The sequence below is a fragment of the Triturus cristatus genome, chromosome 8 (assembly GCF_964204655.1).
Source record: "Triturus cristatus chromosome 8, aTriCri1.1, whole genome shotgun sequence".
Lineage (NCBI taxonomy): Eukaryota > Metazoa > Chordata > Amphibia > Caudata > Salamandridae > Triturus > Triturus cristatus.
The window spans coordinates 1152477492-1152493453 of NC_140591.1; positions in this window are offsets into that span (position 1 = coordinate 1152477492).

Here is a 15962-nt window from a genome sequence, read left to right on the forward strand (position 1 = left end):
CCGTTCCTCCGAGGATGCTCTGGAGGGGCCGCGGGCGACGTCGGCATTAGGGTCCTCGTGTACACCGCCTAGGTCGGACCTCCGAGGCTGCCAGCCGCCATCTTGAGGCCAAGAGCCCCGGTCCGGCACTTTCACCGCCGCCGCCGCTTGTCTCCTCTGGTGTCCGCTTTATCACCTCTCCGATGGACTCCAGACCCGTTCCGGTGTCTGAAGCCGCGTTCTTGGACACGAGCAACGCCTGGAAGCGGGCAGTCTGCGGGCCCGATCGCGGAGCCTCAGCAAGCCACAACCGCCATGGTAGCCTGCTTGGCCAAGCCCCCTCACAACCAACTTCAAGTTGGTGGTAATTTGCGATTTCTTTGAAAAATTCTCTTTTTGGCATTTTTCAAAGTGCCATGTGGCTCACATACATGCCCTTTGGGCATGTATGTGCGCCATATGCGCACACATGCTAATTTCAGGGGTGCATCAGGGTGTCATCATGACACCCTTGCACCTTTGGAATTATTCTCAATTTGCGATTAGCAAATTGCGATTCGCAATTTGAGAATGACTTCCCAATCATTGTTATGGGCCTCCTGGCCCATAGGAATGAATGGGAAGGTATTCCTTAATTGCGATTTCGCAATTTGCTAATCGTAATTAAGGAATATTAAGAATTCGCAAAATATGTGCGAATTTTTAAATACATCCCGTTTTGCAATTCTCAAATAGCGATTCTCAAAAAATCGCTATTTGAGATTCGCAAATGGAGATTTGATACATATGCCTCTTTATGCCTTCTTTGGCCAAAGTCACTGACAGTGCACAGGCACACTGGTCCAAATTCTAAATATGCTTGCATCTATTATTCAGGGATAGTGACATGTTTTTCAATACTGTAACACAGCAGCAGCTCACTAATATTACTGCAAATACTCTCTGTGACACCCTTCCATATCTCATATGTGAGGTACTATTTTGACCTAAAAAACTTTTTTTATGGATGTTGCATGAAACAGAAACACATTTCCTGCAAAATATCTGTAATAGATTCTCACATATCACCCACATTAAAAATAAATTAAAGGAAAATGGTAGTTAAAACCATCTGTTTAAGAATGATATAAGGTAATTGGGGCAAGACTCTGCAGAACCTATCAAGCTCTCTCAGGGCCGCCCTGAAAGGCTGGGGCCCTGGGCCAGATCCCACTTTGCCCATGCCTTAAAATGTCTCTGCATTCATTCATATTACTTCCCTGTTTTTTTTTAACTAGTTTGTCTAGCCATCTCCGGATTACATTGCATAGAAGAGTTGAATCAATATTCATGTAGTGGAATAGTGCGTAAATGATAAGGTAATCTTCTAAAGTCATAAGTCTTTTGCTCACACTATGATGAATTTGACAACTTAGTTATGTTCTATCAGACGATTCTCTATATAAACTCTCAATTTTGGGGGTGATCCAGACTTTTTCTGATGACTTTCCGATGCTTCTAGGGATGCTGTCTGGTTTCTTACTGATTTTCCTACTCATTTAGGATTAATATTCTGGATTGCCTTATTACTGAGATGCTTCATGATAATGACGTATGCATCTGCTCTTTACAACTTTTGTAATAAATCTTTCAGAATGTTAGAATTCTGCCCTAGAACTCACTTATTGAGTCTGTCCTCCCCCAATTAACTGTATTTTTTAATATGCTGTGTTGTGCCTTATCGCAGGATACACTGCATTGAGAATTTGAGGTTTTACTCGTCAACCCATCCATCTGTGGGAGTGTTATTGCGGTATCTTTGGGGTTCCCCATGCCTACATAGCTTACATAAATCATACAACTGGCACCAGGTCTGGAAGCCTAATCTATCATTTAGGCTGCTGGGCAGAATCTTGCCTAATGTCTCTCAGCAGTTTAGATCAAAAGCCCTCAGCCATCACTTTCCCTCTTCTCTGAACTCCTATTTATACTACTGGATCTTAGGAGAATTGTGTATGTTGTTTAGTTCTCCTCTGCTGTATCTCTTTGCTTCCAAGAGCAACACTTAGCTATTGCAGAGTTATGTATGTGTTTTAGTTCTCCTCTGCTATTTCTCTTTGCTTCCCAGCATAATGCTTTGCTACCTCAATATTGTCCCTGGTTTCAGCACCCGAAATTCTGGTCAATCAATGTTGTCTTGTGTCTTTCCTCCAATTCCCCTGCTCTAAAGATCCTTCTTTTGAAAACCTGTTTTGATGATCTCCTCTGTTTGGAGCAGCATGGGCTGGTTTCTACTCCTCATGCGGATATCAGTGGGGTAAAAGTGGGTTCCTCTATTGCGTTCATCTCCCTTAAAGGCTCCTTTTCCTCCTTTGTCCCTCTCCAAAGACTCAGGGTGAGTGCATGGCTCGTGAGAAGTTAGGTATTTAAATGTTAGTATTGATTGATTGAAAAACTTTATTCGGTAAGGAAATTACATACCATAAAAGTATTTACACATAAAAATACATTAGCATTTATGCACGTTTCATTTTTGCAGAATTAATTTGTTTAGCCTAAGCAATTGGAACAGGTGCAAAATGACAAGAGCAAGTTTAAAAGAGGTGATATAACATTAAAAAAGATAAGAATAGATTAAGAGAGTTAGGGCAATGTATGACAGTACAAAAACAAACCCCCCAGTAGCAATTTTAAGATGCATAGGGGGGCTAATCCCAGTTCATCGTAGGGTATGTTTAAGTGTTCCGCAGAGAGCATCTGTCAGTGAGTTATTTAAACAGAAATCTTCATCTAAAGGTTGGCTCTATGTCGTGCACAGAATTTTAAAAACATTGCCATATTTTTTGCCAGTGATTCTGTTTCTAGCAGTTGAAGGGCCATGAAAGCCGGCCGGCACTGGTTTAGGCCCAATTGTTTCAGAAATGGGATCAAATATAGCTTTCTTGGCTCAACGTAAAATTTGCAAAACATTATCACATGAATGGTAGTTTGGGGGGAGAGATCGTCACAGGGGCACGGCATCAGTTGGGTACTCCAGTCGTTTTGCCCAGGGAAAGTAATTAAACGATGGAATATGTTCAATCGCATTCTAGTAAGTAAAAATGTCTCGTAGTTGCTCAGGTTAGAGTTCAAATATGGCTCGATTTGGTCTGTTGTCTGTATTGAGAAAAACAGTTGGGCAGAATTTTTATTTAGTTCAAGAGCCAGGCGCAGGTCAGTTAAATGGGTTTGACAAATGTCTCGCAGCCTTTTTCTGGGGATTGAAGTGTTATTTTGGGGATTTAAAAAGAGGTGCTCAAGTTCTAAGTCCGTTAGAAACTTTTTGACGTATGCAAGCCAAGTGATTGATAGTCCGTGGTCCAAGTTCATACAGTCATTTATGAGCTCCTGGGTAAATTTTAGTTCTGGTGTCGTCCAGATGCGGTGCCATAGGAGGATAGGCTGCATGCGTATCACGTCCGTGATGTATGGAAGGCCCAGTTCGTTATGAATGTTAAAAGTTGAAGTGGACGATGGGACTCCCAGCAGGAATTTCATGAAAGAATTTTCTGTCTTTTGGAGTAAAGTGACGTGTGCATTCCCCAAATCTCAGCCCCGTAAATAGCTGTACTAAGGCATTTTGAGTTATAAATATCTAACATTTCCTTTGATGCTCTTTTGCCCAGCCTCCGACCAAACACTTTCAGGGCCGTTGTTGCTTTTAAAAACTGCGAATTTCTGCTCTCTATTGCGCTTTTCCAGGTAGATTTATTATCTATCACGACTCCTAGATAGGGATAAGTGGTAGTGTCCTCTATTTTCGTGTCGTGTAGATAAATATTTTTCTTGTTGCGTAAGTGTTTCCCCGATGCCATCACAAAGTTTTTTTTGATGTTAATGTTTAAATCCAGTTGCTTCATAAAGTCTGTATATCTGATCAGGGCCCGTTGTAACTCAAGGGGGGTGCGGGCGAGTATAACTGCGTCATCCGCATATAGGAGTGCGGGGATTGGGCGTTATTTAATATGTGGCTGGTCCTGGCTGCCTTTTAACAGAGCTGTTTCTAGTCCGTTAGTGTAAATGTTGAAAAGAAAGGGAGCCAGGACACAACCTTGCCTTACTCCTCGTTCAATTGCAAATGACGATGTTAGCTGTCCCCCGATGCCATATCTTACTCTAGTAGTGGTATTCGAGTAGATTTCCCTTATATAGTTAACCAGGTTGGGGTCAATGCCCAGTTGTGTCATTACGGCCCAGAGCTTGATGTGATCTACGCAGTCGAAAGCTGCGGATAGGTCAACGTATGCCATGTAAAGACTGCCACCCTTTACATGAACGTACTTCCCTCTCAGGAGTGTGAGGTTAAGGACCTGCTCTATGGTACCTCTACCTTCCCTAAACCCGAACTGATTCGGCCCAGTTTTGTAGACGTGCTAAGAGGATTCTGCCTACTACTTTACCAAAAGAATCCAATAATGAGATGGGTCTATAGCACGCGGGGTTATTCCTGTTACCCTTTTTAAATATGGGCACTAAGATTGAATCAGACCAAGAGGTTGGCAGTCCTACGTGGGCCAGTGCGTCTAGGACATTTAGTAACAGGGGGGCCCAGAGGTCGATGTTTGATTTATATAGGTCCATCGGGACCGCGTCAGGACCCGGGGCCTTTCCTGATCTACTAGTATTCAGGGCATTCTCAACCTCTGCAAGCTCGAAGTTCATATTTGGGGGAATCATTCGGGGTGTAGATGCGTGATGGTTGTGTGATTGGGGCCCATCCGGTTTTGAAAAGATTTTTGAAAAATGGGTGACCCACTCTTGTTCTGGGATGGTAGTCTCAAGTGTGCCAGTTGCTTTCGGTCCTGACAGAAAAGAGGAATTTACAATCTCCCAGAATGTTACCGAATCTTTATTTTGGCAGCTGTTATGTAAAGCGATGCAGTGTTCTTCTTTAAGTTCTCTTTTCCTGGATGCTACTGCCTTGTTGTAATTTTGTCTAGCTGTTAGGATTTCGGAAACATTTCTTGGGGAATTTTTAAGGGCAATCTTGAGGGTTTTATGGGCTCTTGAGCATACTGAATTAAACCATCTGAACTTGGGTTTATCCTGAGATGTTTTCTGTGCCCGGGATTGGACTGTCAAGGCATTCTTGATCTGTAGTGTTATTAGGTCATAGTTAGCCACGATCTCCTCGGGGTTAGTTGACTCAGTTAGACAGACTTCAAAAGCAGGGCGGGCTGCGTTAATTATAATTTCCAGGATATCAGTGGGATTGATTTTTGACCATTTCAGTGCATAACCGTTTGGACGAGACATAGAAATGAGTTCTGCGCGGAGTAATGTTTCTGGGGTTTTTTTGGGGGCAGTAGTTTGGATTGTGACTGTCAATGGGAAGTGATCACTGAATGCACTGTCATGGGTATGAACGTCAGTAATCAAATTGGGGGTGATATTCCCTACTAAGATGAAGTCGATGCAAGAGGATAGGCCTCTGCCATTGAAAGTTGGGACAAAGGGAGTTATAGGGGTGGTGAATTTGTTTGCAAAGGACAGTTGTAGATGGATCATGTTCTCATTCAAGACAGACCCATTATGAGAATGTGAAAAATGGGGAATGTTATTTTGTGTGTGGTCCAAGTAGCCACAGTTACCGTTTGAGGCATTCTTACATAGTGCTAAGTTGAAATCTCCCCCCCAGATTATTATTGGTTCCCTGCCTTTAATAGAGGTTAGTTGTTTATGTGAGGAGGCACGGATTTCTTTTATGACCCCTGCAAAGCTATCTTCCGGGAGATTGTTATAGAAATTAATGATTAGAATGGGTGACATTCTGCTTATAGTGATACGTATGATCTGGTATTGTGGTTCGGCTTTAAGGGTATGGGACTCCAAGGATGGTATTAAGTTTGTTACATAAATTGTTAGTCCACCCTTTGCTCTCCCAGATGTAGAGGGGAGTGCTGGGCTAAAAAAGGTCTTATAGCCATTTATGTGTAGAGGAGTTATTGACCATGTCTCCTGAAGAGCGATAATTTCGGATTCTTTAATGAATTTTATCCATTCTTCGTTTTGGATCTTTGAGCGAAGGCCTGATATATTCCAAAAAGTTATTTTTAAAAGTGAGTTTGTTTTTTTTTGTTTGGGGGTTGACCTGCAAGTGTTTTGATTATGTACAATGGGATCCATATTGGTACTGGTGTCACCCTCCCTATCAGGTGTAATTGTCATTGGGGAAATAGTTTCGGGAGTGTTGATCTGTTCAGCATTGGGGTTGATCCCTTGGTGTTTTATAGATGTTAAGTGGGTTGAAAGAGGGGAAATCTGTTGTTTCCTTTGGTGTGACTTGGATTGAGCAGTTGGTAAAAATAGAGAGGGGACGGAAATCAGAATTTCAGGGTTACTCATTGTTGGTAACTGTCAATCTACCTCTTCTAGTGTATTGAGCTGTTCAAAACGGTTTTGGGTAAGAATGCACCCGTTCCCGTTATGAGTATTTATTTGCTCATTTTGATAGAAATAATCAAGTGACACCATATTAATATGGTCGATTTCGTGTATTGTTGTCCTGTTAATTCTCAATAAGGAGCGAACTAAGCCTGGTGATCTAAAGTTTATGACTATGCAGTCTCCAGGACTTTTTTTGATAGAGTCACCGATCCAGCCCACTCTCCTCACCATCAAGATCTGATTTATGTGTCTTGGGTGGAAGCAGGTGTTTTTAGTGAGCCAGTGGGTGACCTTATTCCTTAGCGAGGCCCATGATTCGGTGGATTCTTTTTGTAGGAAGGGGACGTTTGTCAGGACCAAGACATATGGCCGAGCAGCTGGTGGTAAATGCAAATGATCGTTGTTAGGGATAGTAGCGTTGTCTGCCCTGTTGTTTTGGCTTAGAGCTGCATTTGAACTCAAAGGTGGATCGGGTTCGGTGTTTGGTCTTGAGGTTCCCATTGTTATATGGGTCTTCGTCAGTCTAGTTGTTGAATGAGAAGTAGGAAAATTTGCACTGGGATTGTTGGGGTGATTAATTGGAGGTAATGGGATCTGATTTAATTGTGGATTAAGGTGACTGATTACCTGCGATGTATTAGTCGAGATTTGTTTGGTTATGCCATCAAGTAGCGTTTTGGTCAGTTGGGCAAATTTATCTTCGAATACCGAAGAGAGTAAGGAAATCATTTCCTCAAGTTTATTTTCAAAGTCCTGACTGACAGCTAGCTGTAATGTCTTTACGTTACTTTCCACTGATAGCTTGATTTTCTCGCCAAGGGTAAATATTTGGTTTTGAGGGGTAGGGGTAGGGTCAGTTTCCTCTGTTTGTATGCCTATATCGCGGGTAGTTGGGGTTAGTGTGGACTTTCCCCCTTTGCAAGGCTGGCCTTTTTTGTATGTCCCCGTCCCAGTACTCATTTGATTTTTGCCTTTCCCTTGTGTTAAAGGACCCTTTGATAGTAGTGCATCGGCATTCAGCCGAAGTCTAGTCTGATCAGGTGTAGTTGGTGAGTGAATAACGGGAGTGTTGCTGGGAGCATGTTTTTTTTTACCTTCTTTGCAGTTTTGGTCGGGATCTTTTCCGTTATTGAGTTGTCCGTTGTATATAAGGTGTCAGAAGTATGCCCTATAGTGTCGTTCAACGTTAGTAATGTATCTGTAGCACCAGAGGTCTGGGAGATATAAATTACATCAGAAGCGGGGACTATAGTGGAGATAGGTATAGAGGTCGTAGGAGGTGAAGGAGCGTTTACAATGTGGCCTAGCGACGAGCGTTTTTGAAAGAGGGGCTCCATAGATAGACGGCGCTCGGTAATAGCTATCTCCTGCTCCAGGACGGAGGCAGCCCTGGTAATAAAATGGTCTAAAGTCCCCCAAACTGACCCCCCCGCCGCTGGTTTCTTAATGTGGCTTACGCGATTGGTCATGATGACTTAGTGATATACGAAGCCAAATGGGGTGGCTAGTTGGTGGTAATAACAAAAATTGTAACGGAAGTCAATAAATAACAGGCAATGGTGACTTAGCTGGCCAATGCACAATCAATTATGAACAGGTTCGCTCCCTGAGTCGAACAACCCAAATTAAACCCCACCCGTGCAAGAAGTGAGGATAGTAGGCATGGGGTAATGATCAGAGGTCACGTATTATCAGGTAGCAGCAGGACTGTCACTTTCTGTCTCCTAGATAAGCGTGCAGCCAGTGTCCGCAGTCATAGTATAATTTCTTTACACCAAACTTCTTACTGGCAATGGGCGAGTGGACATTAATAATAATAGTAGTGGCGTTTCACAGTACCTCCAGGCCAAAGACAAGGGAGGTGGCTCTGCTCTGCCTCTTCCTGCCTCTGACGGCCGCAGACGGTCCCGCCCTTGTCCCGGGCTTCTCCCGGCGCTACCCGCGCGCGGTCCCGCGACGCGGGAGCAGCGCCGATGATTTGAACGCCTCCTGGCACGCTCCTATTTGTCAGCTGAGTGTCTGCTGGGGCTGCTGGGGCGTGTGGTCCCGTCTCCCCACTGCGGCCGCGATGATTGTCAACGCGGCGGCGGGAGATCGGGACAGCTGCAGGGAGCAGGGCAACAGGAGCAGGCAACGAAATCCGCCGGTCCGGTACGCCAGGAAGGTATGATGTGCCACGTAGGTGTTGGAGAGTTGACCCGCTCTGCCGGAGCAGCGCCGAAGATTTGAACGCCTCCTGGCGCGCTCCTATTGGTCAGCTGAGTGTCTGCTGGGGCTGCTGGGGCTGCTGGGGCGTGTGGTCCTGTCTCCCCACTGCGGCCGCGATGATTGTCAACGCGGCGGCGGGAGATCGGGACAGCTGCAGGGAGCAGGGCAACAGGAGCAGGCAACGAAATCCGCCGGTCCGGTACGCCAGGAAGGTACGATGTGCCACGTAGGTGTTGGAGAGTTGACCCGCTCTGCCGGAGCAGCGCCGAAGATTTGAACGCCTCCTGGCGCGCTCCTATTGGTCAGCTGAGTGTCTGCTGGGGCTGCTGGGGCGTGTGGTCCCATCTCCCCACTGCGGCCGCGATGATTGTCAACGCGGCGGCGGGAGATCGGGACAGCTGCAGGGAGCAGGGCAACAGGAGCAGGCAACGAAATCCGCCGGTACGCCAGGAAGGTACGATGTGCCACGTAGGTGTTGGAGAGTTGACATGTTAGTATTTTTCAGCATAGTTGCTTCTGCCATTCAGTAATGCACACCAAATCCCCTGCCTTGAGCTTAAATATAAAACATAATATTAGGGGGCAGCGTAGGGATGCCCTGTCTACCTAGGCTGTTTGGGGCCAAAATATATATATATATATATATATATATATATATATATATATATTTTTTTTTTTTTTTTAAAAAGCAGCAATCCTGCCACAGTATTGTGGGACTTCCATCAGATTGCATCTTAAAAAGAAAAAAGAAAATCTATTTGAGTTATATATTTTAATATATGGACACCCTGGGTGCATCAGGGCCAAAGGTATTTGGGGAGGAGGGCATGAGTGGGCGTCTAGATCTAGACCTTTACCTGGAAAGTGTGCTTTTTGTGATTGGGTGTAAATCCGTTCAGTATATTTTGACAAATTAAGGTTTGACATTTATAGATATCAAAGATCAGGATCTAATTGGCTGCAGTTAGCATCTTTAATGATGTTTGGCAGGGGCATTTTAGGACCTGGGACTTAGTCTCCATATCTCAGGAAAAAAACAAGTCAGGAGACAGGCTAGAGACACACTGGCCTTGTGGTGGGAGATCCCAGAGGGCCCCCCGTGGCCCCCCAAAAATGTTTTTATGCAGTACTGCAGTACTGCAGTAGTACTGCGATTTCACCGTAACTTTTGTTTTACAAAAAATGAGGGCCCCTGTCCTTTTCAATTTTAATCCTATTTCCAGGTGGGCCAGGGCCCAGGGGGTTAGCACATTGTTTTTAAATTTAAGTTTAAACAAGCATTAGCAATCCAATAGGTCTCCAATTCACGAGAGACCTATTACATTGCAAATTGTTGGCAACTTGGTATCACGGACAATGGGAGAGCGGGGGGAGAAGCTATGGACATCGGTAGGGAGGGCGGGGGGAGAAGGCACGGACAATGGGAGTGCGGGCGAGCAGGAGGGGTAGGGGAGGAGAGGAGAAGGCACGGACAAAGCTGCGTGACGCTACATGTGCACTAAATAAATAGTACATGCCCCGTGTTACAACCAAGTAAAGGGGTCAGTAGCCATTGGAGGATACAAATGATGACATGGCTGTACTAAGGAGGGACTATCAAGCCTTATAATGAATCATAAGCCAGCATTTACCAAGGACAAACACACAAGCCAATGAAAAATAAGGGCGGGGGAGTGGGCAAAGCTTCTCTCCATACTCAACTACCACAGCTCTTCGCAGATCAGCGATTGTGCTCATGCTCATGCTCGACCTTACGGAGGGACGTCCATGTGCCTCCCTCCCCAAGCCACCTAGTGGCCTGGGGCACCACTCTTCCGGGGCCTAAAGCATACTTCATTTATATGAGAAGGGGGCAATGGAGCCCTTCTCCCCAAGACATGTATTGGCTCCGGAGACACCTTCTCCCAGGGCTCTAAATATGGCTTTGCCCTAGGCACCCCATTCACCGGCACGCTCCTTCGTTCCTTGCCAGTAAGAGCGTGGGCAGTGCAGACTTTGTTGTTGGCGTCCGGTGGGAGGAAAAAAGGCTCCTGCTGGACAGGACCACATATGTATCTGACTGCCTGTGCTCTCGAAGCCAGAGAACACAGGATTGCTCCCACCTAGCAGAAGCAGAAATGAAAGCTCCCACTGGGTAGGATTAAACCAGTAAAGCCAGCTTCCACCGAGCTGGCTGAGGAGCCAGATGACTTCCAGGCACATCGCCCTCCCCTGTAGCCCCCAATGTTTGAAAGTTGTTGGGCACCCCGGGGTGGAACCAGGGCACCCACACAAAAAAAGGATTGCGTTCTACCCTGGCACACAGGATGGGAGCTGGTGGAGCCAAGGGCCTCCTCCAGTGGTCCTATCTGGACCGGGTCACCCCAATAAAAAAGAAAATATGGACAGCTTCTGCTTGCAAACTAGCAAAGGTGCACAAGCAGGTGCTGTTACTGCTACAGAAGCTATTGGCCTCTGCCCCCGAGCTCCCAATGTTCGATATAGTTGTTTGGGTGCCTCGGTTGGAACCAGATGGAAGAAATTGCTCCAAGAACAGGATTTCTATTAGTGACTGAAGACGTCCTTGTACTGGGTAACAGGCAAAGATTACTATTATTCATGGGTATAAGCGACTTACTCCAGAAAAACTGTTTAATGTATTACAGTGAGCCCACAGCACTGATCTAATGGCATCTGACAATCCAACTCCTCTCATCATAGTGCACCTGATACAGCTGCTGATCATCCTGTTGGCTCTCTCAACCATGACAGTTCCATGTGGATGATGTATACTGTATTTTGTATGTGTTATAGCTGCCTCCGTCAAAATGCCTGCATGTTCTTAGAGACAACAGCTTGCCTGCAAATCCTCCATGAGAAACAAGCTTTGGCAAAGGCAATTTTTTCTGGCCTTTCAGATGTTTATCTTTGAATGTAATTTGCCATTATTTTTTCTTGTTTCCCATTCTAACACACCTGGTCAAATTTTGGACCAAGAGAGAGGGTCTGTCTGTGCCCATCTGGGCCTGAAAAAGGCTGGGCCCCATCTTTTTTCTTTCCACTCCTTCCATTATCAAACTGCAGATTAACATGGGCAAGAGGAAAAATCCCCTCTATCAACTGACCCTGTGAATTCAAGTAAGTTCGGGAGTCCCTCAATTATGCCTTTTTTAACCTCTGCAGTGGGAGTATTAACTGATGAAATTTCCTCTGTGGAGGAGGAGCTTGGAATCATTGGCAGCTGCTCTTTCAGTGACCAAAGTGCTACTTCATCAGTAAGTGGTAGTTCTTCTGCAATCCCTAATATAACAAACTTTGATAGTGGTTTGTCAAATCTGCCAAGGGGCCATATCTGTATGACAGTCGCCGCAGTGGTTAATCCTCCTGTGGAGGAGCCAGCCGCAGAGGTGCTCACTTACGAGACACTGTTGTAATCAGAAAAGGGCTTGTCTGGTTTAGGCATGGGGAGATTAAGGAATTGGCTCAGAATCACAGGTTGTTCAGTGCCATCAGGTCATCATCTGGGGCTTGCTTCTCGATAGCTCGTATAAGGCTAAAGGCTACTATTCAACCTTTCATTCTTTCGATGTTGGTAAACTGATTACCACTGATGTATTTACTCGTAACATCTATTAGTTAAAGCGCAGGAGGGCGGTGTATCCCGCTGTAGGGAAAAAGGTTATTATTGATCCTGACAAGCACAAATTGGCATGCACTTCGTGAATCTGTTATTTCTAATCGTTCAAATGGGCAAATGAGTTAAAATCTCACCTACGACAGATTTTATGATTTGCATGTTAAGGACTAAGAGTCCTGCTTGACCTCCCCAGCCTTTCATACTTCCCACATCAGTAACTTGGTTACCATTGAGTTTGGTAATATGCAACACCTCTAGCTTATAGGCTTAGAAAAAGCTGAAAGGTGGTGTAAGGCGTTGTGTGAAACAATGTATTATATAAAACAATGTTAGTGCTTCCCAAGCCGATTTACCATCTGTCTAATTTGACAGTGTTCCGGTGTAGGATCATGTCTTATAAGTATGTGCAGAAGGGAACACGTCTGATCCCCTTGCTGCAGCAATGTCGAGACTCCTTGAACACTGAGGGCTTATTTACAAGCCCCTTGCGCTGCCCGTACGTCACTTTTTCCCCTAATAAAAGTGACGCGCCACTGGTGCAAGAGGCTTGTAAATAAGCCCTTAATGTTGAGACTTTTCGGCAAATGCAGTAGCAAGAAAAAATACTTTTGCCATGTTAACCATTTCTGCAGGATACAACCCTGACACAATCATTTCTTGGTGGTTTAATAACAGCCATAACTAAAATAGCCTCACCCCCAATGCTGTTTTTAGCTCGAAATTTGAATGACTTTATTAAAACACCAGCGATACCATGGGGTTTTGTTTTCTATGTTTTTACTCTTTTAATTAGCTTTACAAAATGTTTTTATGCAGCCTTCTTAAACGTTGATTTTAAGCTTTGTGGTGTGCAAAAGTTTAACTTTGGGACATCCATGTAAAAATCGTTACCTCTGCGAGAATTTATCCTTATTTGACTCAATACGTGTGTGTACAGAGACGTGCTTTACTGAAAAAGTTTTTTTTTTGTCAATGAAATGCCATTATGCTTAGATAAACTAGGCAAAATGTAAATATGCAGCAGCAGTTGGTGGTTAACTTAACTGGACTCTATTATTCAGAAAGTTCTCCTACAAAGGAGTAACAATATCTTACAAGGATGGAAAAAAGAAAAAGAGAAAGGGCGCAAACATCTGAAACTTGGCAAAACGTTCATGACAACCAAAACAAGCATTTGCAATGCAATAGGTCTCGCATTAGGAAAGTTTGAGCTATTGGTATTGGAAATGCCAAATTTTTTATTTATGTGTTGGTTTTGAAAATAGCTAAATTAATAGCTTTGTCATTTCCAATTCCAATAGTTTTAACTTTCGCACCAAGTACATAGCACCGACAAACATTGACCGAAAACAAAAAAAAATGCTTAAAATGCGTTTTGGAAACGTTTTGTTCCTGTAACGTTTGTGACTTTTAAAAAAAAAGTGAAAATGCACCTACTGACATCGTACAAAATAAGGGGCAGTGTGTAAGAGGGCAGTGTGTGAGGGGGCATTGTATGAGGGCAAAGTGTGAGTGTGTAAGGGTGCGGGCTGTAAGGGTGCAGTGTGTGTGTGGCCTAAAGTAGTGTAAGTGGGTAATGTGTGAGGGTGCAGAGTGTATAGGGGCAGTGAGGCAGTGTGAGGGGGGTGCAGAGTGAGGGGGGTGCAGAGTGTGAGGGGGTGCAGAGTGTGAGGGGGGTGCAGAGTGTGGGAGGGTGCAGAGTGTGGGGGGGTGCAGAGTGTGTGGTCTGTGTGAGAGGGGGCAGTGTGTGTGTGGTCTGTGTGAGAAGGGGCCAGTGTGTGTGTGGTCTGTGTGAGAGGGGGGCAGTGTGTGGTCTGCGTGAGAGGGGGGCAGTGTGCCGGCTGTGTGCGAGGGGGGCAGTGTGTGGGCAATGCCAATAGCTCAACTTGCACGCCACCCGCTCCTCCAGGGAGCTGGTCCGGCAAATTTGCCCGGCAGCTTTGGGTTCCCAGTGCCTGAAATACTGTGAGAAAGCTCCAACTTAAAATGGGGGTACATTTTAAGTGTCCCTATCTGTTCACAGTAAATCATGCCGCAGAACAGTGGAAGTCAACTTTGGGGAGGTGGCGGGGGGAGTGTCACTATAGACGAGGGGACCTCTATTCCGATGAATTCTTGATGGGAGGCCCTTAGCACCCTTTCCTGACAACATCTTGCTAATACCACCGCTCCCCCAACACCTCATTATATTGTCGGATGCAGTGACTGTGTAATTGCCCTTTGGTCTCACTTTTCCATCAGAAGGCAGCCTGGGTTGGGTAATAAAAGGGCCATAATTTGACAGCACGAGCGGGAGTTAAAGCGGAATCTAAAATGTTGCGTTTTACGGTACCACTCTAAGTGCAATATGAATTGTATCTACCCGCATATGGAAAATGAGAAGGTGGGGCGAAAGAGGAGGAGAGATGGATCGAGCGTTAGAGGAAATGTGAGAGAGAGAAAAGCAGAGGGAGGAGAGACAAATATAGAGGAAGAAAGAGAAAGGGAGTGACAGAGTATGTATGAGTGAGAGAAAGTGGCAGAGAAAGGAGAAGAGGGAGCGATTAAAAGGGAGGCTGTGAAGTAGTGATAGGGCTCGTGAACAAAGACGCAGCCATATGGTGAGGCCGTTGGATAATTGGGAGATCCAGGGTGGCTCGGCGATGGATTCACAGAGGGGCTGCCAGTCGGGTGAGAGAGAGAGGCCCAAGCCTACGGCCTCTCTAATTATTTTTGAACAGGAGGTCACCGTAGGGTGGACGAGGGTTAGGGCTTAGGCACATGCGGATGGCAGAGGAGCACGCACGGAGGATGCCACTGTGAAGGATGGGCTGTAGCACGGCTCTCGTGCTCGGGGAGGAGGGGGCAGGAGAGGCAGACGGGTCCCAAGGCAGCCAGACTCCGTGGGCAGAAGTCAAGCAGACAAATCGCTCTTTCTGCCTGGCTGCTCGGGCGGAAGAGACGCTCCATGGCCTGGAGTACCAGTGTGTGCTAGTCTTACCTGCCGGGTGCACGCAGAGCGGCTGAGAAGAGGTTGCTGTTGTGGGAGCTATTAGGTTTTGAGCGCTAGGCTGAGAAGATGCATGGGGTCCACAGGTAAGGCGGTGGCGACTATTGACCACCACTGTATGGGGCAAGGTGCATAGGTTGCAGCAGTCTGGTCAGACTACTCATTGCAACGCCTGCTTACCTGCTGCAGGGGAAAGTAGAAAGATAATAGATCGGCCCTGCCTCTTCCAGGTGGGCGGAGGCACGGCAGGCTTTGCTCCCTTGTTGCCTGGTAATCGCACTTCGTGCCTGTATTCCCTCAGCTGTGAGAGGTCGGCACATGATAACACAGCATGCAGGTTATGTGCGCGCTGAGTTTATCGATTGTGATATCCTGCGTGATCCCGGTTACAGTGGAACTGGTTTTTAATGCATTTTTTTTGTTGCTGTCCATTAATTTCACTGGGGATTCTTGTTAAATCAGTAAAATATCTCATTTCTTCTACTGGTTATGTGCAGCCCGTTATTCAAAATTCCTTATGCCACAGTCAAATTAACTAGAATCAGTTTAACTGATCAGTGCAGTGTAAATTAGCGAAGGCTGTTCCCCATAGTGCACCTCCGTAGTGGGAGTAGTACAGACATTGGAAGCAGCTAATCTCCACCACAGATCTATCCTCTGCTACCTCCAAGCAGAGCACAATTTATAAGAAAAAAAACAAGCAGGGAGGGGGTGGCAAATGGTGATCACTTTCGCGGGCGCTTTGATGTTCTCAGTGGCCGCGCG